The sequence below is a fragment of the Arvicanthis niloticus genome, chromosome 2 (assembly GCF_011762505.2).
Source record: "Arvicanthis niloticus isolate mArvNil1 chromosome 2, mArvNil1.pat.X, whole genome shotgun sequence".
Classification (NCBI taxonomy): Eukaryota; Metazoa; Chordata; class Mammalia; order Rodentia; family Muridae; genus Arvicanthis; species Arvicanthis niloticus.
The window spans coordinates 96,500,721-96,523,192 of record NC_047659.1 but is presented as its reverse complement, the minus strand read 5'-3'; the positions used below and the strand labels follow the sequence as shown (position 1 = coordinate 96,523,192).

The window sequence follows — 22,472 nt, the reverse complement described above, 5'->3', positions numbered from 1 at the left end:
TCACATATGTCTGAATGTCTGGGTTCTGGCTTTGCCTTACTCTCATCAGCATGTGATCTTTCTAAATAGTAAAACAACAACAACAACAACAACAACAAAAAAAACCCCAAGCTTTTGTTCATCCTATCTATAGACAGTACGTCTAAAGCTTTTGTTCAGCTATTGATCAACAGTAGGTCTTCAGAGAATTTCTTTGTTTAAATATTTATTCTATTTATTTGATGTTTTTCTTGGCACTTAATTTCTGTTAATATTCAGAGTTTATGGAGACATGGTCTCATAAAGCCCAGGCTAGCCTTGAGCTCACTGTGTAGCTAAGGATGTCCTTGAACTCCTGATGCTCCTGACCCTGTCTCCAAAGTGTTGCGATTACTGAGAAATGTAGCACTCAGGATAGAACCTGGGACTTTATTTTCGTTAGGCAAGTCTACCAACTGAACTATATCCCTGCTCAATATCCAAATATTATTTTTTTTATTCACTGTTCCTTGTGAATATTTTCTTTGTGATTTTTGTCTATAGCTCTTGAGATTACAAATTCCTTTAGCTTCCAGAGACTGGATAAATATTTTAATTTACATTTTAGTTTTTATGTTGATTTTTAAATGTATGGGTGCATCAGCCCAGTGTGGATTTGTTGCAGGCTTAGGACATAAAGTAGTCGAGCACCAGTGTTCTTCTGTGCCTCCTCCAATCCAGTGTGAGACCAGTGCTGAGCAATGAACTCTGGGATTCATCCCCCATTGGGAGCACAACTCTTACTGAAAATGTTACCTACCTTAAACTGATTGTTGGTCTAACCTTGGACTTTCCTCATCTCTGTTGCCTTCTTCCAGTTGGTTGGAATCTGGCATTTGTTTCTCAGAGGTGCTTTCTGTTCTGTGGCCAGGTCATGCCAAGGTTTTGGCTTCTGTCTTAGGCTTGTGAACTCTGCCTTTCAGTAAAGAGAGGCTACTTAGCATTGGTCAGCAATCGTTTGTCCGAAGGCAGAACCCCTTTCCATCTCTTTGCTTAGGAGGCCTGCTCACCCATCATCTGGGGCCCACGGCTGCTTGTTTGCCTGGCTTGGCCAGCACATGCCGGTGATTTCTACCCCCTTAGCTAGCTGAAAGGCCTTCTTTTCCAACTCTGCTGTTCTAGAATAAATTAAAATACTGTTTATAGCAACACCATCATTTTGTTTTTTTAAAGGAGTTTTTAAAAGGCAAATGGTTCGATAATTGAGCAAGAACCGATTCCAGTATAAGCATGATTTATTCCCTGGTGTACTTCCACCTCTGGAACATTCTCACAGAAGTTCTTTGGGTACAAGTGTACCTCACGTTTCATCTTTTCTGTTTTTCTCCAAGTTTTCCTGACATTTGTGGTAGCAGAGGCACAAAACAAAAGTTTTCAAGTGGCCTTTTGGAGAAAAAGGATTCCGAAATGTGTTTAAAAAAAAATTCTGATTGGGAACAAGTTTAATCTGCCACAGATGGTCAGAAATACAGAGCTCTCTTCACACAAACCTTTCAAGTATGACTGTCACCCTAGATGCTTAACTACTGACCATAAAGTTACCGTCGAGTTAGTTGACAGTCTGTGCTGCGTCTTAGGTGAATAAATATGAGTTGATTCACCATTGTCTTTTTTTTTTTTTTTTTTTGTAAACAGATGTACATTGCAATAATGTAAAGTGTAAACTCATGCTGTGTATAGCTCAATACATTTCCTTAAGAGTTATGGATACCTAGTGCTCCACCTGGGTATCCATCCCATGTGCAGTCACCAAAGGTAGATGCTGATATGGATGTCAGGAAGTGCATGCTGACAGGAGCCTGATGTAGCTGTCTCCTTAGAGGTCTGCCAGAGCCTGACATATCCAGAGGTGGATGCTCACAGCTAACCATTGATCTGATCAAGGGGTTCCCAATGGAGGAGTTAGAGAGAAGACTAAAAGAGCTAAAAGGGTTTGTGGCCCCATGGGGAGAGCAACAAGACCAACCAACCAGAGCTCCCAGGGCCTAAACCACCAACCTGGGAGCACATAGGGAGAAACCCATGGCTCCAGCTGAATATATAGGGGAGGATGACCTTGTCGGGCACAGGTGAGAGAGGAGGTCCTAGGCCCTGCGAAGGCTGGATGCCCTAGTGTGGGGGAATTTGAGGGTGGGGAGGTGGGAGTGGGGGTGGGTGGAGGCACATCTTCATAGAAGCAGGAGGAAGGGGAGGGGGTAGGGGGTTTTTGGGTGGGGGGGAATGGGGAAAGGGGATAGCATCTGAAATGTAAATAAAATATCCAAAAAAATATTTTTAAAACAGAAAAAAAGGGGGGGGGAGAAGGGAAAAAAAGAGTAATGTAACCCTTACCACAAGCTAGCTTTTATTCTCTCCCACTCCCGGCCAGCAGAGTGATCTCTTACCTATTAAGAGGAAATCCATGTTCTCGTTCCCACCCAGCCACCACTCATCCCCTTTCTTGATTTGTAAGTTTGCCTTTTTCTGAGCCTTCTGCACAAAAGAACTTAGAGCTTACAGTTTCCCTCCTGTCTGCCTGTTTGGTCATTTGTTACAGTGCAGCACACATCAATCTTTTGTTCTTAGTTGCGGAATAATATCACATCCCGTGGATGCATCGTATTTTGCTCATTTGTGTAACATTGTTTTCCTTTACAAACACTCATGCCTCCGGGTGCTTTCGTGTGCTTCTTCCTCTTGCATTAAGATAGATACCAAAGTCTGAAGTCACTGGTTCCTATGCTATTTGTTTATGTTTATCTTTTAAAGTTGGCACATAATAATTGTATATTTTGTGGACTACTGGGTGATGCTTTAGCACATACATATATTTGTGTAGTCAAATTCAGGATGCGTTGTTTTGTTTTGTTGGTTTTTTGGTGATAAGAACATCTTCTGTGAAGATGGTCAGTAAGTTCAGGGCTGCAGCTAGACAGTAGGAGGAGCTTCTAGTATTCTGTAGCACAATTACAGTGATGCTTGTCAACAATGAACAGTTTCACTGTGGCTTTTGTTTGTTTGCTTGTTTTGTTTTGCCTTCTAGGTTCCCCTACACTTCCTTATTTATAAGATGTTGCTTTGTTTTTCAACTTGTGAAAATAATCCTCTTGTAGGCATTTTTACCTAGAAGCAATTGCCCTAATAAATCTATAGAGAAATATCACATTAACAATTCCGTTTTCCGTTCTGTATAGATGGGATTTCATATCGCTTACTTAAAGGCTCTTTGATTTTTCTCAGAAATTTTAGGGTGCAGTTCTTGACATTTTCCTGAACTTTATCTGTACAAATTTTGTTGCTTTTAATGTCACTGTGAGTAGAATTTTATTTCAAACTCTTTATTGTTAGCATGTAGAAATGATTGATTTTTAAATACTTATATATTATCCTGTAACTTTGCTGAATTGCTTATTAATTGATTTTATAACTGTATGGTTGTTTTATCTAAGAATTGTGTGACACTTCTGCCTTTCTAATCTGTATGCTGTAATTTTTTTCATTATTCCACATACTAGAACCTCAAATGCAGTGGCCAGTCACCGTTGCAAGGGTCGACATCCCCACTGGCTGGCTGTCTTAGCCGTTTTGGTTTCCCCATGGTGTTTGACACTGAAGCGATCCCTACCTCCCTTTTGTCACATCACATTAACTTCTCTGTATTCATTGTTGAGAAATTTGATCATAAATGGACATTGAGCTTTGTCACATGCTTTGTCTGCATCTGTCAGGATAGTGATATTTTTCTCACTGTCCAGTCATAGTGGACATTGTAATGGTTGCTTTTCAGGTGATAAACCAGCCTTGAATTCCTATAATGCCTGGTATGGCAAATAATTCTTATAATGTATTGTTCTTTTACTTGGTTGTGTTGTGTTCAGGGTCCTTGTGTCCCTGTTCACAGGGAGTTAGTTTTTGTTTTTCTTTCACTGTCTTTCTCTGATTTTCACAATAAGATAATACAAGCTCATAGACAAGTTGAGAGGTGAGTCAACTGTTTTCCCAGGGTTCCGATTAGAGGGAGGAAGGACTGTATAGTCGTTTCTTTGGCGAAGTTCCATTAAAATAACTTATAATTTCTTATGAACTAATATCCTTATAAAATTCAATAAAAATGAATCACTTGAAAAATTATACAAACATACAAATATAGCTTGTGGAGGCTTCCCTTCACAAGATAGATTTAGCATGTTTGAAACTACTGGGACCAATCGACACAAATACAAAACCTTATTTTTTGTGTGTTTGTTTAGTTGGTTGTCTGTTGGTGTTGTGAGCGCACGCCTCATATAGTCCAAGCTGACCTTGAACTTGCTATATAGGAGAGAATGATCTTGAACTCCGATTCTCCTGGTTCTATTTCCCAAGTGCTGAGAATTATGTGTATGTACCACCATGTTGCCTTCTAAAGATTTGTTCTTAATTTTTGTACATACTTCCTCACAGACAGGAAATAATTCTCACAAATCTGTGACCCAACTTGGCATTGCATGGATATAGGCTTGGGCTTTCTGAACGTGGATGTGCTTAGAAACCATCCAAGAGCATTGCTAAATAGAAAACAATTCTTATTGAACATGTCTGGGACCTGGCCTGAGCCTTAACTGGCCTATCGCTCTCTAGGTGCTGCTGCTGTTCTTGCCAGTAGCCATACTAAGGTCCATAGGCATGAAATATAATGCGAACTATAAAATAAATGTGCATATATGTATATAGATGTAATTATATGTATATATGATTATGTGCATGTGTCTGTGTGGGGTTTGTGTACATATGTGTGGGTGCCTGAGGAGGCCATTAGCTACAAGTCCCCCTGAAGCTGGAAATAAATATGTTAGTGAGCTGCCTGATGTGGGTGCTGGGAAGTGAACTCAGGTCCTCTGCAATAACACTGCGTGTTCTTAACCTGCTAAGCCATCTCTCCAGCCATCTCTCCACATTTGGATTTTATACTGCTACTCAACCATTATAATTATCTAAATATCAGTTGTTTCTCTTGGTTCCTAGCCTTCCTGGGCCTCCAACTGTGAATTTATAGATTGAGGGGATTGAACAGAGAAAGTCTCTTAAATCTCTTCCAAATCTTGTGTCTGTGATCTTAAGCACATGTGTCAAGGAAGAATTCTGACTGAATTCACACTTCCTTTCTTATAAACATAAGAAGTTTTCTATTGTAACAGTCACAAATAAAAGGAAATATGCTTTGCCAAAGTTAGCACAGCACAGAAAGATCAGTGTATAAGAATTACTCCATGCTTGATGTCTGGAAGAGGTAGTTAGGATCTTGTTCAACCTTACAGTTGGGAATCTGATTAAAACACAATAACTGTGCTTAAATGGCAGGGAAACAAGCTCAGTCGGTGTCCGTATTATGAGAGTCAAATTGACACAAAATAGAGAGAGGATTCGGGCCAATGTGCAATGATATGATTTTCCTTTTTATTCCATTTTATTTACCGAGACACTGAGAACATCCCCCTCATGGCTGTGCAAGCAAATGGAATGGAACAGATGGTGAATCACAGTGTTATTTAAACCTCTGGGGCCTGTGCACCCAGCCTTCAACATGTGTGAGTGTGGCCTTGCTCTTGCTGCAGGCTCTGCACTGATGGGTGGGGACCCTTGGCAGCCTCCAGAGAAAGTGACTAAGAATTGACAATGTACAGAGCACATGAATAACACATTCTTTGGGTGATAGAATAGAATTCTGTTTTACCCAGTGTAGGAGAGTCCATACTCCCTTTTCAGCCCTTCCAATAAGATTTAAAATACTCAGTCAACCTCTTTCTGACTGAAATACAAACCAGCCATCTCTTGTGGCTATTCTTCTTAATTGAAGAACAGGTATTGGCAGAGTTCATTCTGAGCATGCGCAAGGCCCCGGGGTTCATCCTCAGCACAAACAAGCTAAATGAAAACCTTGATTCTCTAGGAATTTCTCAAAAAAAATTTAGGATTTTGAAAAGAAATATCCATGTGTCATCATTTTATCTGGGTTACCTTGTCAGTGTAAGACACATTTTTAGTTTAATATACCGTTAGCATTTTTATCTTGGCACAGAGATATGAAGATATAAAATTAGAGTAGAAAGATAGCATTCTCCTTTTTTTTTTTCAATTTGATACCTTGAACACTTAAGTAAAAATATATTGTATTTCTTTTATTCTTGTCTATTCTGCAAGATATTTTATATGATAGGTTTTGTTTATTCACTTAGTAATAGTAAGATCATTATTACAATCTTTTAATTTTCTTATTTAAACATTTTTATTATTAATATTTCATTTTATATGCACAGATGTCTTGCTTACATATATGTCTGTGTACCACATGTGTGCTTGCTGCATATGGAGCCTAAGAGAGGGCATCAGATACCCTGGAACTGCAGTTGCCATGGAAGCCACCATGTGGATGCTGAGAATGAACCTAGATTTTCTGAAAAAGCAGCCAGTGCTCTTAACCACTGAGCCATCTCTCCAGGCCCAGACCATTTTATTTCTGTCAATAATACTGCATTGTATTCTGTGCTAACAGAATCCATTAATGTTAGGGCAAATATGGCTCAAAATGTCTCTGGTGGTTCTTCCTGGCAATGGAAAAAAATTCATTAAAAAATCATTTCCTGTTTTCTAATTTACTATCATTTGAATGCTCTAGAAGGGCCTTCTTTATTTTAACTTAAAGGCTTTGTATATAAGACTTTAACACTCTAAGAATTGTAGTTTCATTTTGCTCTAATACCTATTTATCATACGTAGTGTGCCTACAGTATGCCAGGGCATCTGCTTGAGTTTAGGGAGAAAAGCCAGTGAGAGCCAACTATTTCCCATGAGCTAGGGCTGTGGTTCATCTTCACACTGAAATCTGCTCAGTGGGGAGCATGCCTCCCCCAATAAAATATTACTGTCTGAAGTAATAATTCTGTGCCTCCCACCTGGAAGGGTGACTGAGTTGTGTATGTAGAGACCTCAGTCTGGTTCTTGGTGCATGGGAAGTGCCACAGTCATTGTGGCATGCATCACAGTCAGTGTTGGACAGCCTGGCCACAAGGCATGATGGCTCACCTAGGCAGTCTCTGAGAAGTCTCTGTCACACCTGCAGCTGCTCTGCCCTGGTACAGGATTCTAAATGCCAATGACCAGAAGTTTGCCAAGCTAAGTTTCTTTTAGAGACTTTGTGAGTGCATTTCTAGCTTTAGCATAAGGGCTAGTGAGAAATTAGTTTGCAGTTGCATAATTATTATTATTTTTATTTTGTAGATATTTATTTTATAGCTATGTGAAGGCTAGCCAGACTTAATTATTTTTTATGCTCTTAATAAATAGTAAGCATTTGAGGGGAAACAAATCAATAACTAGGAACAAAATATGTCCTGGGTCATCTAAACAGTTCAGAAGGCATGGAGTCAGAAAAGCATCTCTCCAGTGATGTCACAGCAAATCACACTTCAAACCCCTCTGTCTTTGTATTACAAGTAGGCTCTGTGACCCAGCAGAAGATTCCAATAAGCTTGCCTTATTAATCTGCTTGCCCAGGATGCTGTCCAGCCACTAATTGTGTTCCATAAAAAAGGCCTTCTTGGATGATCACTGAGTGGCAGGGTGGAGCTGGTATCTGTGATGATGAGGAAGAGGATGGGTGGGGAAAGCTGATCTGATCTCCAGTTTCAGGTTCCACAGTGAAGCAGTTACAGCACCAGCCCGTAACGTTCTGCATGCAGCCTCCCAGGCCAAATATGATTGCCTTCCCCTAGAATTTCCAGACCACCCACTGATGCACTATAGCATATAAAAGGATCCAGATGCTTAGAAAGAGTAAGGGCACGTGTAGAGTGTGCATGGCACTCTCCCATTGGCCTCTCTAGATTTGGAGCAATCTGGAGCACTGTTAACATAGCTGGCTTGCTAGAGAAGCCAAATGTCATTTCACAGTCCCCCTTCCTGACTATTCTTTAAAAGAAGTATATCAGGATTAATGTGTATCATGAAGTATATGCATTTTAAGAATATAAGAATATGCTTGATTTGAAGCTCTCTCTTCCCCCCCTCCTCCAATAGTCCTTTGCAAACAGTGGAGAAATGGATTATCTGATGTGTATACACATTATGCTGACAAGGGGGGATATAGGATGAAAGAGTAGAGGGTGTCATATACATGAGAGACTGTCACAAGGAAAGAGTACCAAATCCATGTGGAGAGTGCATGTACGGCCTAGTAGGACACAGATGACTAAATATAGACAACATACAGTGTAAGGCCCACTTTCTTGGAAATTAAAAAGATGTTTCATTTTATACATGTTTTAGGAATGAGTAGATAGTTGGAATTTAAGCTACTTGGCAGCTTCCCCACAGTTTAACTAGTGGAATATGGTTTTGAAATAGTTCGTTCAAAACCGACTTTACAGACGCCGCCTCCTTACTCTCTCCCAGGATAGCAGGTTTATGGGAAGTAATTAATTCTCCCTACAAGACACTCATTCATTAATTTATGTATCATAAGCCCTTCATTTCTCTCGTCATCCTTTTTAATGTCCCCCAGTCCAAGTTTACCACATAACCTTATTGCAAAAAATATTTCTCCCAAATTACATTTCTTTTTAGAATGACACCATGAGAAAAGCAGGAGGTAGCTTGGGGCAATGGCTCAGTGTGTAACATGCTTCCTGCTCAAGCCCTCTGAGCTGAGCCTTTACAAAAGCCAGGCACTGTAGCTCATGGCTAATTCCAGTGCATCTCTATGGGGAGGTGGAAGTCAGGCAGAGAGAATGCCTGAAGGTTGGGGTCAGCTAGCCTGGTACACACAGAAGTGAACACAGGAGGCCCTGCTCCAAACAAGGTGATTGGTCAACACCTGAGGTTGTCTTCTGACTTCAGAAGGCACCGTGGTGTATCTACACCTACGTTCACAGGAGAGGAAATGGAGGAGGAGGGGGGCAAGAGCTAGTTACCTGATGTTTTTGTTTGTTTGTAAAGTATTTTCAGTGCCTAAAATAGATCATGACAAATAGCAGAAATGCAAGATTCTCAGAATATGTGACCCATGAGTGCTTAGTCCTAAATAGGCATTTATGCTGCTTCCTCAATGTTCAGAGAACACTGTAGAAGAAGGGGCAGAATGATCATCATAGCTGGAAGAAAGGGAGGAGGACTGGGAAATGCCCTTCCTCTGGCCAGCAACCATTGCAGCCATTGCAACCAGGGAAGCACAGTACTGAGTCTGCAAAATAATGGGCCCATCAGCAATCAGGCATGAATGGGGGAGGGGCCCAAGGGCCCTACCCCAACTGCTGAACCATTTTCTACTGATGGATCAAGGGTAAGGAGGAGTCGTTGCCTTAAGTTGTGTACGCATGTGTGACCCCACCAGGTTCCTATGGATCATTCCAATCCAATGGTCACACAGAGAGAGAGCCCTGGTTAGAGCAAATGTGTCATAAAACAAAATCAAAGTCATGGACATAGGAAAGGTCGAGGAGGGAGAAAGAGAAGAGAAGAGAGGTAAGAGGGAAGGAAATGGATCGGGGGTGGGGTGGGGTGGGGTGGGGTGACCAGACTGCGTTATTGACATGTACGAAACTGTCAGGGAGCAATTTTTAAAAAAATTGAAAAGAAACCAAACAAAATCAGAAATGTCTGGCTCATAAATTCTTGACGAGAACATGACGAGTAAATATTTTCTTGGTTCACCCACATTTGTCCTTTCTTTCACCTGTCCCTCAAGTTTTTATTGGGAGTCTTGTTTGTGCTATAAACTGTAAAGCTGGGTACTGAGTGCTGGAGTTTAAATGTTTCATTTTTAATGAACTCTAGTCTTTCAAAAATATGTTTTTAAGCAATAATTTAAATTTCCCTCTGTGGTGGTTTGAATGAGAATGGACCCCATAGTCTTGTGTCTTTGAATGCTTGGTTATTGGGAGTGGCACTACTTGGAAGGGGTGGGGAAGTATGGCCTTATTGGAGTGGGCGTGGCCTTGTTGAAGGAAGTGTATTGTGGGGGTGGGCTTAGAGGTTCCAAGGGCTCAAGCCAGGGCCAGTGGCTCCCCTACTTTCTACTGCCTGTGGATTCAGATAGAGAACTCTCAGCTATTTCTCCAACATCATGTCTACCTGTGCCCCTCTCCCCTTGCTCCTCACCATAAAAGTAAAGGGACTGAACTTCTGAAGCTGTAAGACAACTCTGCTTAAATGCTTTTTTTCTTTTTCTGATAGCCTGACTTTACTCAAACCATAGGCTGCAGTTGTGTACAAACTCGAATGCCTGTGTTCCAGTGGCACTGTGTGGTATCATCATCAAGTACCATCTGTAAAAGTAGCAGAAGTTCATCCTTGAGGATGAAAGTGCTTTGGTTTAAAAGTTATTCTTCTGCTTTGGATAAATCCATGCCATCTTGCTGATGGCAGAATTTTATCCCAGCGTAAAGAGTTAATCCATTTGCCGAATCTGATGTTGGTTCAATTACTATTTTTATCCTGTAACATTTAGCAAAAACTACAACAACAACAAAGAAACATTTAAGGTCAGCATGCTGCCTTTCAACCTGCATTGTTTTCCTGAAGTAAGCATGTCACATATAGTAACACACACTATCTGTGGTCCACTGTCTGTCAAAATTACTCAGGGTGGCATGGCCTTGCTGTATCTACCTCTATTACCAGAACTATTGGGGGTCCAGTTGAGGAAATCAAATGTTCTATGCACTTAACTTGGACTGACAAACCTCAAGACTGGCCCCCTGGGAAAGCCTCTTGTCTAGTGGTTCTAGAACGGTTGTCAGAATGATAAGTTAAATACATTCCCTGTCAACCAAAGCTCCATGTTTCTCTTGTAGACTTTATCAACAATTTTTGACTGAGCCCCTAAATTGACAACCTTGTGGTGAGAATATTCTTAGTCTTAATCGCATGGAGGAAAGTTTTCTCTCTAAATGAGAGAATTAGCTTCTGATAACATTTTCATCCATCTTCAAAGTTCACCCAGAAGTGGTTTACATAGTCAATACAGTGCACTCATGGAAGAGAAACAGCAAGGCTCACTGATAGTATCCTTTATGAAGCTCACTGCTATATCCCTGTATGGCCGTTCTCAAACCTTGGAATTGCTGTTTGTGGTGTGTCTGAAGGCTAGTGGTAGCAGCTGCTATAAATGACTACACCCAACCCCTACCATGCCTTCTGAGGAAGATGCTTTTTTGACTCATGGGTATTAAGGGGGCGATTGCACTGTTAGATATGCTTCCACTCCTGTCTTCTCTTCGTACTTGAGAAGGCATGGGCATGAAAGAAGAAAACTTAGCTGGTCCCAGTAGATCTCCAAGGCAGTTTAGTTTCCCACAGGGGCAATTTGAGTCACCATTAGCGAAGCCGGCTCTCTGCATTCAGGCTCCAGAATTTACCTTCAGTATGTAGTACTTTCAGTAGAGCTACATGCACTTCGCTCTCACGGGGAAAGGTGACTGAAAACATCTAGTGGGCATTCTAAACGCCCGGACAGCCTTTGTCTGTAAAAGGAGGCTTTATGGGGATAGCATCCGTTGGTGCTCCCCCTTCAGTACATGTTAGTCATTATTGTCTGATACTTAGATGTGAAATTTCCCCTACCATCCTCATTTGCTGTTCTATTATTGTTTCATCCCTGTCTCCATTGCCAGAGTCGATCCATTCTGTCCTTGAAGGCCGCAGGAACCTCTTGGCAGCATCGGCTCGGCATTTACTCAGTCGCTCTGGGAAGCCAGGGGAATTTGCTTTTTTTCCTTATTCACATGGCCACAGTGAGGTACACAGCTTGGCTGCATTGGCAGAATTCACACAGATTGTAAAATTGTGCTTTGCTTGGGACCCTGGCTGCTTTCAGAGTCTGTCTGCTTGTCCTCCGCCTGTGTCCTCGGCAGGCCTTTCACTGGAGGCAGACTCTTCTAATGAGAGTTCTTGGGTTTCAGTCTGGGGGAGCCCAGCCTCCACCAGCCAGACTTTCTGGAGTGCTCTCTGCTCTTGCTCAAAAGTGTCCAGAGCCTGGAGGACTGGTTCCAGCTCTCTTTCGAAGGGTCTCAGAATTCCTCAGATATAATATGTTTGTGACTACAATTGGTTAAGAAAAGAGCAAGGCTGTTGTCTGTGGAAGAAGTGCATGCCTGAGAGAGACAGAGACGAGAGAGAGCGAGAGAGAGAGAGAGAGAGAGAGAGAGAGAGAGAGAGAGAGAGAGAAAATATGTGAAATACCCAGCACTCCACTGCCTTTCCTTGAGCTTGGTATTTCCAGAAACTAAAAGCAAATAGCATGCACTGACTCCTTACACTCACTGGGCATATGTCGGTGTAGCCTGGTGAGGTGTTTTTACTCATCTGTTTCAGAAAAGGTAGCATTGCTTGTTTCAGAAAAAGTGTGAATGTCGATATCCCACAAACAGCTACCTCTGGGGAAGTTGGGCACCTGAGATTTCTGGACAAGGATGCTGTACTAGTTCCTCTTCTGGCTGCTCTGAAGAAATATCTGACAAAAGGAACTAAAACAAGGAAAGGTTTGTATAGCAGACAGTTTGAGGGTAGAGTTCACCACAGCAAGGATGCTGTGGCAGTGAGGGCAGCTCTAGCTGCTGCAGAGCTCTGAGGTGTTGGTCACATCGCATCAACAGTCAGGACGCAGAGAGGCAAGTGCTGGTGCTGAGTCAGCATTCTCCTTTACATTCTGCCTGCGACCCCAACCTTTGGGGACCCAGCCCATACTCAGGGAGGACTTTTTTTGCATCGTAGCCACAGCCTGAAGTGTGTTTCCATGATGTGTCTGAATCCAGTCGACCTGACAATGAAGTTGTCAATCGCCCATGCACACCTGAATGTCCACAGACTGCTCTGAGGCCCACTGTTTCGTCACTAAGGCAGAGTCCCCTGACAACTGTGGGTCTCCTGCATTACTCCAAGGATGCACATGGCATGAACTAGCTCCTGGGAAACAGACTCAGCCTTCCTCACCCCACAGGCTCTGCTGCTTTGAATACACATTTGATATCCCTTCCCATTAAACTGTCTCTTTGATGCCGATGAGCTGGGCTACTCTTATATTTATGGTTTTGTACTAGCATATACTGTAGCCAGGTATTTTCCTGGCTTATTTGATTTTTTTTTTTTTTTTACCTTTTCACGACGCTACTGAACTTGTTAAGTAGAGAATATCTAAAGTAATCAGTGTGCCAAAAGAGCCTTCACTTTAACAAAAATGATTTCATGCTTTGCTTGACTGGGCTGTGAGATGACGTAGCTGGTTTCTATTGCTCATCCTCACACTGAAGGGGGTATCTGTTCAGGAAGGGCTTTTTGTTGTTGTTGTTGTTTGCTTGTTTTTTTTGTACCTCGGCCTGGAATATAGCTAATAATTTAAGTGTTTCTTCTGGGAATTACTAAGATCTAATATTAAGTCCTATGCTAATTGAATTAATTAAGTCCTATTGAAATTGAATTGATGTTCAGAATGATATCCATGTATCAATAGCTTTTTACATCCAGCACAGATAAACTGATAGAAGAATAGGAAATAGTTGAAGGAATAGAAAATAGAAAATCTGTGAACAGGAGAGTCTGCAATGGCGTCAGATCAAAGATATAAAAGCTCTTGTGGAGCAAGAATTCAAAAAGGGCATGAGATGCTAATTGTTATTTTCACCCAGCTTGATTAGGAGTTCTCTTTTATAGCATGTTTATAGTATACCAAATGTAAATGGCTTAGCCACTACAGGAGAAGACTGTATTCAGAATGTGAAGCCTTAATTTTGGCAAATTCAATTCTCGCTAGTGGCTTAAGTATATTTAAAACATACTATTTAAATCGAGGGCTACTTGTTCGCTTTAAATGTGAAAATCTGGCAAGTAGTCTAGGGGCTCTCTAGAAGCAGTGTGTGTGCCCAGAGCAGCCCCAGGCTGGAAGAGATACCTCAGAAGAACCCAATCACCTACTGCCTTCTCTTTACCCTTCGCCTACATCTTGTCCCTTCTTGTCCCCAACCTGGGCCTATCTCTCCCAGTCTCCTCAATGAATTCTTGGCTTGAACACCATTAGCTCAACTCTGTTGGTGACACACCCATCGTACTGACGGAATCCTGGCTGGAATGGCCATTGCTCAGTTGTGCTATAGACAAACCCTGCTGGCTGACCTGGTTTAAACCTGGATTTCTTGACGCCATCTCTGGTGTATGCCAAAATGAAAAAAGAAAAAAAAAAAAAACCTCTGTTGCCCCTTCCCTTGCTCCTCTAGAGGGGAAACAAGTTGCCACCTGGCAGGAGAGTTTCTTGGGCTCACATCCAAAGTAGTAACGTGAGTTAGTGAGAACAGTCTTGGGCAGAGAAGGAAGAAACTCAAGTTCAGTGTCGGCTCTGGCTTTCAATGGCCATGTTGACCTTGGGCAAATCATTTCACTGCTCAGCTTCAGGGTTTTCTTCTGTAGGGATGATTTGGGCCAGATGGTCCCCATGGGGCTTTCTGATCATGAAAGCGAGGGATTCATTTCAGGTTAGCAAACTCTTGAATGAATAGATATTTGTGTTCTGCATGTTGGGTATTCTTTCTGAGTGACCCCTGCCTCCTCTTGCTATACAGAGCATGGCTACTTCTGTGTAGTCTCCTAGTCTGCGTACAGTTCCCTCACCCTGTAGTCTTGGCTTAGTTGTCTCAGAGCTCTTCCTTCTTTACAATCCACACTAAAAAGGAGCATCATCTTAAAGTCTGTAGGATAGGGCCAGTGACTCTGCCAATCCATTTGTCTCTCATGGGTGGTCCACACCAAGATACTTTGTTGTCTGCTTTTTCCTGGGGAATACTTATTGAGGCTTCACTGAAAACCTTGTGCTTGAGAAAAGGTGTTTTAATGTGCCATATCCTTCCTAAACCTGGACAACCCGAGAAGGAACATCTATGATATACACTTGTCCCTGTAGTGACCCAACAGCACATTGTTAATAGTGGGAGGGCTGTGTTCTGGTAACATCCATCCATCTACAGCCTAGGCACTGCCCATGGTGAACACCGTGCTTTGTACAGAAGTGTGAAACCTTGTGAAGGTCTCAGAGAACATGGCTTCTTGAGATTTTTTTAGATGGTCCGAATCTGTGCTAAGCCAGCACTCTCCCACTTATTTTAAATCCAGCCTCTCAAGGGGAATTTAACTCACATGCTTCTGACTGACTTGTACATCACTCATCAAAGAGAGCTGTTTTCATAAACGTTGTCCCTGCCTATGAGAACTTTCCAGCACATATTTGGCTGGCATTGGCTGGCATTTACATCTGACATAGCTGAAGCTCCCCTTTCAGTCCCTCCCTCTAGTCATTGCTTCACGGTGGCTTCACCTTATGAATGGATGGCAATTGAAAGGGAGTCACAGAGGTCTCTTCTAGAGCATCAAAGAAAGGCAGGCGCAGTCTGTTGCTTGCCACACTCACCTTGGCCTCCTGTCTTAAGTGATGAAATTGTGTACTGATGTGCTCCGTGAGAGGGGAACTACATTCACAGATCACACATCACCCTCTGCCATTGCATTGAGCAAAACTTTTTTTAGAGATAGAAGGAAACTGTGTAGGTGAAACATGTTAGTACTTTACAAAAGCTGTTAAATGTAGAATTTTTACTCTCCAGATCTGAGAGTGGTTTACCTATCGCAAAGCTTCCTCCAGAAATCCTCATTAAACATGTAGAAGGCAAAAGCTTGTTTATCTTTGCATTTAGGAGCACTGGGGACGTTCAGTTCTGATAACCTGCTGGGTTGAAGACTTAACTAACTCATCTAATTAACTTCACATGAATTCATCCATGGAATGTGTGTACTTGTTAGTAGTTATGAATGCAAGTAGTTATGAATGAACCAAATAGATGCAAGAACTAATTCTGCACCCCGTTAATAGTATATGTTTGATTCAGCAAATGTGTATTGAGTGTATCTTGTTCCTGGCAGTTGGAGATAGAAATCAAGAGTCGAGAGATAGGCAAGAGACTTTCTCTCTTTAGGGAGTTTGGTACCCAGGAGGCTGTGACCTATAGTCGTATCTTTGTACCACAAGGGAAGGTGTTAGGGCTCTGTGCGTAGGTTCATGTGCATTGTACAACGTGGAAGCTAAGAAAATGAAAGATTCATCTCCCTTGAGCATCACATTGAACAGGTTGCTCCCAAAATGTGATGTTTAAATTTAGTCTTGAAGGATAAAAGGGATTTGGAAGAGAGAAAGGAATCCTGGAATGAGGCAAGCCAGATATATTCATAGGTGATATAAACAATGCCCTGCCAGACTGTGCTGGCCTGGAGAGCTGCCCTGTATGGTCCTGGCTGAGTGAGTTTGTAGGTGTAAATTATCACTCTAGAAGCTATGACAGAGTCGTGTTCCTCGGTAACAAGCAACCTGGTTGGCAAAGACTTTGCAGTGTGGCATTTCAGTCTTGGATCAAAGAGAGAACATGAGAGGAGGAAGAAGAGTAAAGGCTTACAGATACAGTGGTCAAGTTTTGCACATTCTTATTGCTTACCATGTTTTAGTAGGTTATGTTACATACCTGTTAGTCCGGCTTTATAGTAGAACAGTTAGTTAAGACCAGTTCTATCTGGTGTCTCGGAAATCAATCAAGTGATAATGTCTTTAGGAAAGGATTCTGTTCACAGTTTGATGGTATGCAAGAGCAAGACTTACATTTAGTATTTTGCTACATTGTTTCATATAATTCTTACAGATATCCCACTGTTATCCTTATTTAAGAAAACCTGTGATCAGGGAGGAAAGGGTTTGCACATAGTCACATATAGGTACAAAAAGTGTTCCCATCTCTGGTGGTACACAGATGTGTTTCTGTGTGTTCTGCTTATGTTTTGTGTTTGCCTGTATGTTTCTTATTATTTTAGTGTGTTTTACAGTACATGATATGACATTAAATATGCTTCATATGTTAGACATAAAATAATAATAAGATGAATCCAACTTAAGCTCTAAAACATTAGGGCATGTACTTGGGCTTCTCCACGGCATCCTTGCCGCCCTCTCTGTCATGTGTGTCAACACAATCCTTTTTCATGACATCCGAAGTGATTTCATGTTCTCATAGCTCAAGGTCAATAAATTTAATAAAGCAAAATTGGAATAATTTACACTGCATGAAGACAACAGCTGTCACTGCACTAAGGGCTTTTAGGACGTGACTGAGCTGCCTGGCTTATATAAGCATTGCTTTAGTTCAGTCCTTCACTCTCTGTGTAACCTTGGGCAAGTTCTTCAGTGTAACTCCTGAACCTCACTTTCCTCTTTTGTAAAAATGGGTAAGTCTCCCTCCACAGATTGTGAAAGTTAAGTGAGCAGCCAGCACTATGAGCCCAAGCGTACATTTTCTTCTCCTTCTTCTGTGCTGCTTTCCAATTCTAAAGTGAGAGGATTCAAAGCCCGTTTTATACATAAACAGTAGAAGCACAGACAGCTCACAATTATGGCATTTCCTGTCTTAAAGGCCTCGGGAATTCTCTCCAATCGGACTTGTCATCAGAACGTCTTCAGAGATCTAGATGAAGCTTTCAAATTAATAACAACATCTGGGATTGAAGGGGCGTTGGTCCTCTCATACTCAGAGTGAAGAGAAAAAAATGGAGAAAAAAATCCGACAGCTTCTTCACACACACACACACACACACACACACACACACACACACACACACACAGAGAGAGAGAGAGAGAGAGAGAGAGTACTATGATAGCTAAGAGTTTGATTTTTGTGTGTTTGTTTCATGAGCTATCTGTGCTTATGTGAGGTATCTGTCACCCTATTTAATTACTAAATATTTCTTCATGTTCCTGCAGTGGTAATGGGTACCATTCTGTGCCATACCTAGCACGTAGATGTCTGAAGACATTTACATAGTCATTTGTTCTCTTCTTAATCCATTCTTGCTGATGTACAGTTTGAACTTGGGCACTGGTAATAGCTCTGGTGCCTCAGTATTTTCAGTATATCCTCTGTCTTTGTGTATGTCCTTATGGTACCAAGTTATGTGCATAATATTTGGGAACCCAATGGTTTTTTTTTTATTTCAACTGAAGGCAGTATATAGATATGTCACATTCAAATATCTCAACCATTTAGAAAATAAGATAAACAAATATGATTATCTTACTAAGATATTGCAATGTTTATTTTTAAAAAAAAAACAGTGGATTTTTACAAATGGGGGTTGATGCATGTGAGGAGTATAACCACTTTTATGTTGACTTAACTTGGAAAGTATGCATATCTCAGAGAGGTATGTTAAAGCACTCTGTCAGCATTATGTCCCAATATCAGTGGTAGAGTACTTGCTCTGTCAGGGAGAGGTAGAGACAGAGGTGTAGGAGAGGAAGAGGGAGGAGGAGAAAAGGGGGAGGAAGAGAGACGGGGAAAGAAGGGAGGGAGGGAGGGAAGAGAAGAAGGAAAGGAAGATGGAAAGGAAAAGAGGAAGGCAGAGAGGGAGAGGGGGGATAAGAAAAGAAGTAATGAGGGGATGAAGAGAAGAAAAGGGAGGGAAGGAGAGAGGAAGAGAGGGAGAGAGGGAGAGATGGGGAGAGTACCAGGAGGTGAAGGGCAGCAGAATGTGGTCTAGGTGCTCAAAAATGCCATCAAGGACCCAATGCTTCTTTCTGTTCACCATCCAAGTATGTGAACCTTTGTCCTCATGCCTGCAGGTTGGCAATGCACTCCCAGACATATCTTGTAGAAAGATAAAAAAAGATGAGGGCAGGGTAATACAGATAGACTTATCTCATTTTATCAGAGAGTGAAAAACATTCCTGGCTTGTCTCTCCTTAGACCTCTGCTTGCATCTTATTTGCCAGTCCTGGGCAAACATCCATTCCTAACTGGAAGACAGACAGGGCGAAAGGGTTGTTTAGATGTGGAACATCTATCTACTTGCTCACTGAAAAGGCTTTTCTGAGTAAGGCTGAGGGTGCCCTTTGTCTGTGAGAATCGACATAAATGTTTAGTACGGTGTTTGATGCTAAGTCACATTAACTAAATGACAGTGTTCCAGTTTCCCTGGGGGTATGTGTCATCTTTACCAGCATGGGCTTTTATCAGGTTTATAGTACTGGCTGTGGGTTGCCTCCTGTGGACTCAGCCTTGAATCCAAGCAGAATCTGTGTTACTTTTACTTTTACTCTATTTTGAAATTCTCAACTGTTGCAGACATGAGAGGACCAAGCAAGAGTAGAGGGAATGTTTACAACCACTCCTGTAGAATAGAGCGAAGGGTGTGAGCATCCCTGGAGTCTGAGTTGGTGCCATCATCTATTTGTAAGAGTGACAGAGATTGTGGATGATGAATTTGGGGGGAAAGAAGATGGATGAACCAGGGAGTGTGTCAGTTTTTATATATAGTTTCACTCACTAGCTCAGGAGGCAGAGGCAGCTGATGTGAAGGCTAATTTTGTTCCCAGCCTCAGTGATAACCAGGATGGAACATTAATAGTTAGTTGCGTCCTGACTAAAGAAAGGGGTTGATGCACAAGATTGGGTGATTTAGACTAACTTAAAAATAGATCTTTAGTTGTTCATTTTTGTTTGCTAGGTTGTTCATTCGTGTGCCTTTTCTGAGCGTGAAAACTCCTCTTAGCAGTTAAGATACATAGTTTAATAAGACGGAATACATAATCTCAAGGCTTGTGGCTTGGCAAAAGGCAATTCTATTCTTGAATGATTTCCAATGAGTTTAATTGGTGCCACAGAGCATAGAGAAGAAAGTAGTCAAGGGAATCATCCAGAAGGAGGAATTTTCTAGATCATGAAGAGAAGAAAGGAGAGGATGCATATGTAAAGACCCATGGGTAGAAAGAAATGGCCACGTGAACTGAGAAACCGAAGTTCACCCAGTATCTCTGCAGAGTGGCTACAAATTAGGGAAGAAGCCAGAGATGAAATGGGAGGAGCTTGCAGCAGGTACCTCAGACTGATGCCAGCCACACTCTACTGCATGTGACAGGAAAGTGGCTAGCTAGCTGTCACTAGTAGTTTACAAAAGAGGGAGGGCATGTGGGTCACCAAATGTGGAGTATGAAGGATAGTGTGTCCTCCCCCAAGTCTGTGGCCTGAAAAACTGGGCTTTGGTGAATGATACGTGGAAAGTCTAATATGTGACAGACACTCCTGTCAGCCATCTTCCTATGCACTGTCCTCTGTACCATCAGTAAGACAAAATGATTCATCTTTCCCCTCAAATCTAGTCCACTCCCCTCTGTGGGGTGCTCAGTCCATTGTGGGGTACTCAGGCTCACAGAAGGGCCCACAGCACTCACCCACGGCTCACCTCTTGGCTTCTCTGATCCCAGCAGACCTGTGGGATGTCTAACTCAAGCTGACTTGAGACTGGCACACGGACCTCCTAACATGGCTACCAGTTCTTGCTTTTCCTATGCCATCTGTTAGTTAAGTAAAACCATCAGAGCTCACCTGCTGCCCTTGGAAAACCAGGCAGTGTGCATTTCTGAGGTCAGCAGTTGAGTTGCCTGTTTGTTTCTGTGTGGCCTTCTTTGGTTATAAATCAGAGAAACAGAGTGCATATGTTTCTAACTGAGAGACTTATTTTTATTTGTTTGTTTATTTATTTATATGTCACTTTTCTTTGAGATTGAAAAAAAGAAACTTTTCTCCAATAAACCTAGACATCTACCTAGGTAGTCTGTTCTTTTAACTGCTTTTTATTAAATACTGGGGAGCTGTATTTATCCCACCGTTGAACTGTGGGAACTGAGAGTCTGATGTAAGCTATACCCACCCAAAAGGATACCCACTGTCTTAGGTCACATTTTGCCAGCTGCAGGTAAGGAAGCAAGCTTAAGTAGAAAGAATTTGTATCCAGAAACACAGAATGCACTGGTTCCTAGGTAATTCAAGAGTAGGTGTGCAGCAAGGCATTGCTTGGGACTAGACTCGGGGACAAATGCACTTGTAAGATCTCTGAGCTGTGTGTGCCCTGTCTCCTCCCCTCCCTCACACCTGCCACATCTGTCCTTTCTCCATACAGATGCAACCCCCGCCCCCCCCCCCCCCCGCAGCAGATGCTATCTAACTTCCAAAGTCCCAGACAGCTGCAGGGATGAAAAGCAGTTCTCCTCGACCCCAATTCCAAAGTTCTAGAAAGAGCATGTGGCTGTTCACCTGTCCTCAGAGCTACCAAACTTATGCATGTTTTTATGGCTTACTCCAGGTCCCAAAATTCCTGTTTCTGATCTTTGCTCCTTGACTGCACAAAACTGGTAGCCCAACAGAACTATTTTTTAACCCATTAAACATGTAATGAAAAATGGAGATAAAGTTTAGGATGGAGTGTTTGCGCAGACATATAGCATAAAAGTGCTTGCTGCCTCCAGGAGCTGGGGATTCTGAGTATAAGAAGGCTGAGCTGTGGAGCCCCTGACTAGACTCCCTCAGTGGAGAGGGATGTCCCACAACAGTGAATGGGAAGCTCATGGCATTATAATTGCATTGCACACAATGGTACACTTCTGACAGTTAGAGGTTTGGAAATCTCAATGTTAGCTATTGATGTGCTTCAGAATTATCCAAAAGACATACAGGGTAGACCTGTTAATATACCAGAAAGCTAAACTCTCCCACAAGCAGAGAGAATTATGGTCCTCAGCTTGTTCCTCGGTACACATTAGACTGCTTTCAATGGGGTCTCCCATTACTTACTAACCATATTCACTTTCCTCCTGTGGATTCACTTCCAGAAGTTTCTAAGCTACACCCCATGGTCCATCTGTCTCTGCCACTTATTGTTAATCATTACCACCTTCCTGTGATGTCTGTGACACAGTGACCCATTCCAAAGGGCAGGGTTCATTGTGTAGCTTCTGCTTTAAAATAGTAGTCCCTTACAACTAAGTCAAAATTTGTTTCTAAATAAGACCTCACAGAGGCTGGAATGATCCAGGAGTGACACATTCTTAGTTCAAGCACTAGCTTTTAAATGTGGATGGCCATGGAACAACATCAGCAGTAGCCACTAGGCTTCCAGTGCACCCAGACTTTGAGAATTTTCAAGTATAAAATTTTTATACCTGAGTATAAGTAGATCTTTATTAAGATCGGTTTTGCAGTGTTTAGGCAGTGGTTTTTTTTTTTTTTCTTGTCAACTACTTGAATCTGCATCACTTGGTCCAGTTGCTCCCAATTGACTTGAATCTGCATCACTGGATCAACTTCCAGTTGAGCTGGTTGCTTGTCCCATCTCTTTTACATCCAATCCCTCCACAGAGGTTACTCAGGTATCCTGAGTGTTCCAGTATGTTCTTCAGATATGTCTTTCTTCCATTGAGCTCAGCACCAGACCCTGAGCTGGAAACAGTGTCAGGAAACTTTGTTCATCTGACATTGACTTCCAAAATGTTCTGAGACTAACAGAGCTGCCTTGAGTTACTTGATAGTATATTTATGAGAGAGAGGAAGGAGGGAGCAAGAGAGAGGGAGAAATGGAAGGAGAGAGTG

The 22,472-nt window shown here is 42.0% G+C and overlaps 1 protein-coding gene across 2 annotated transcripts in view; it reads left to right on the top strand.

Moving 5' to 3' along the window:
- Positions 1–22,472, top strand: part of Fbn1 (fibrillin 1) — a 199,026-nt gene that overhangs the window by 60,145 nt on the left and 116,409 nt on the right. The gene's annotated exons all lie outside the window — the stretch shown is intronic.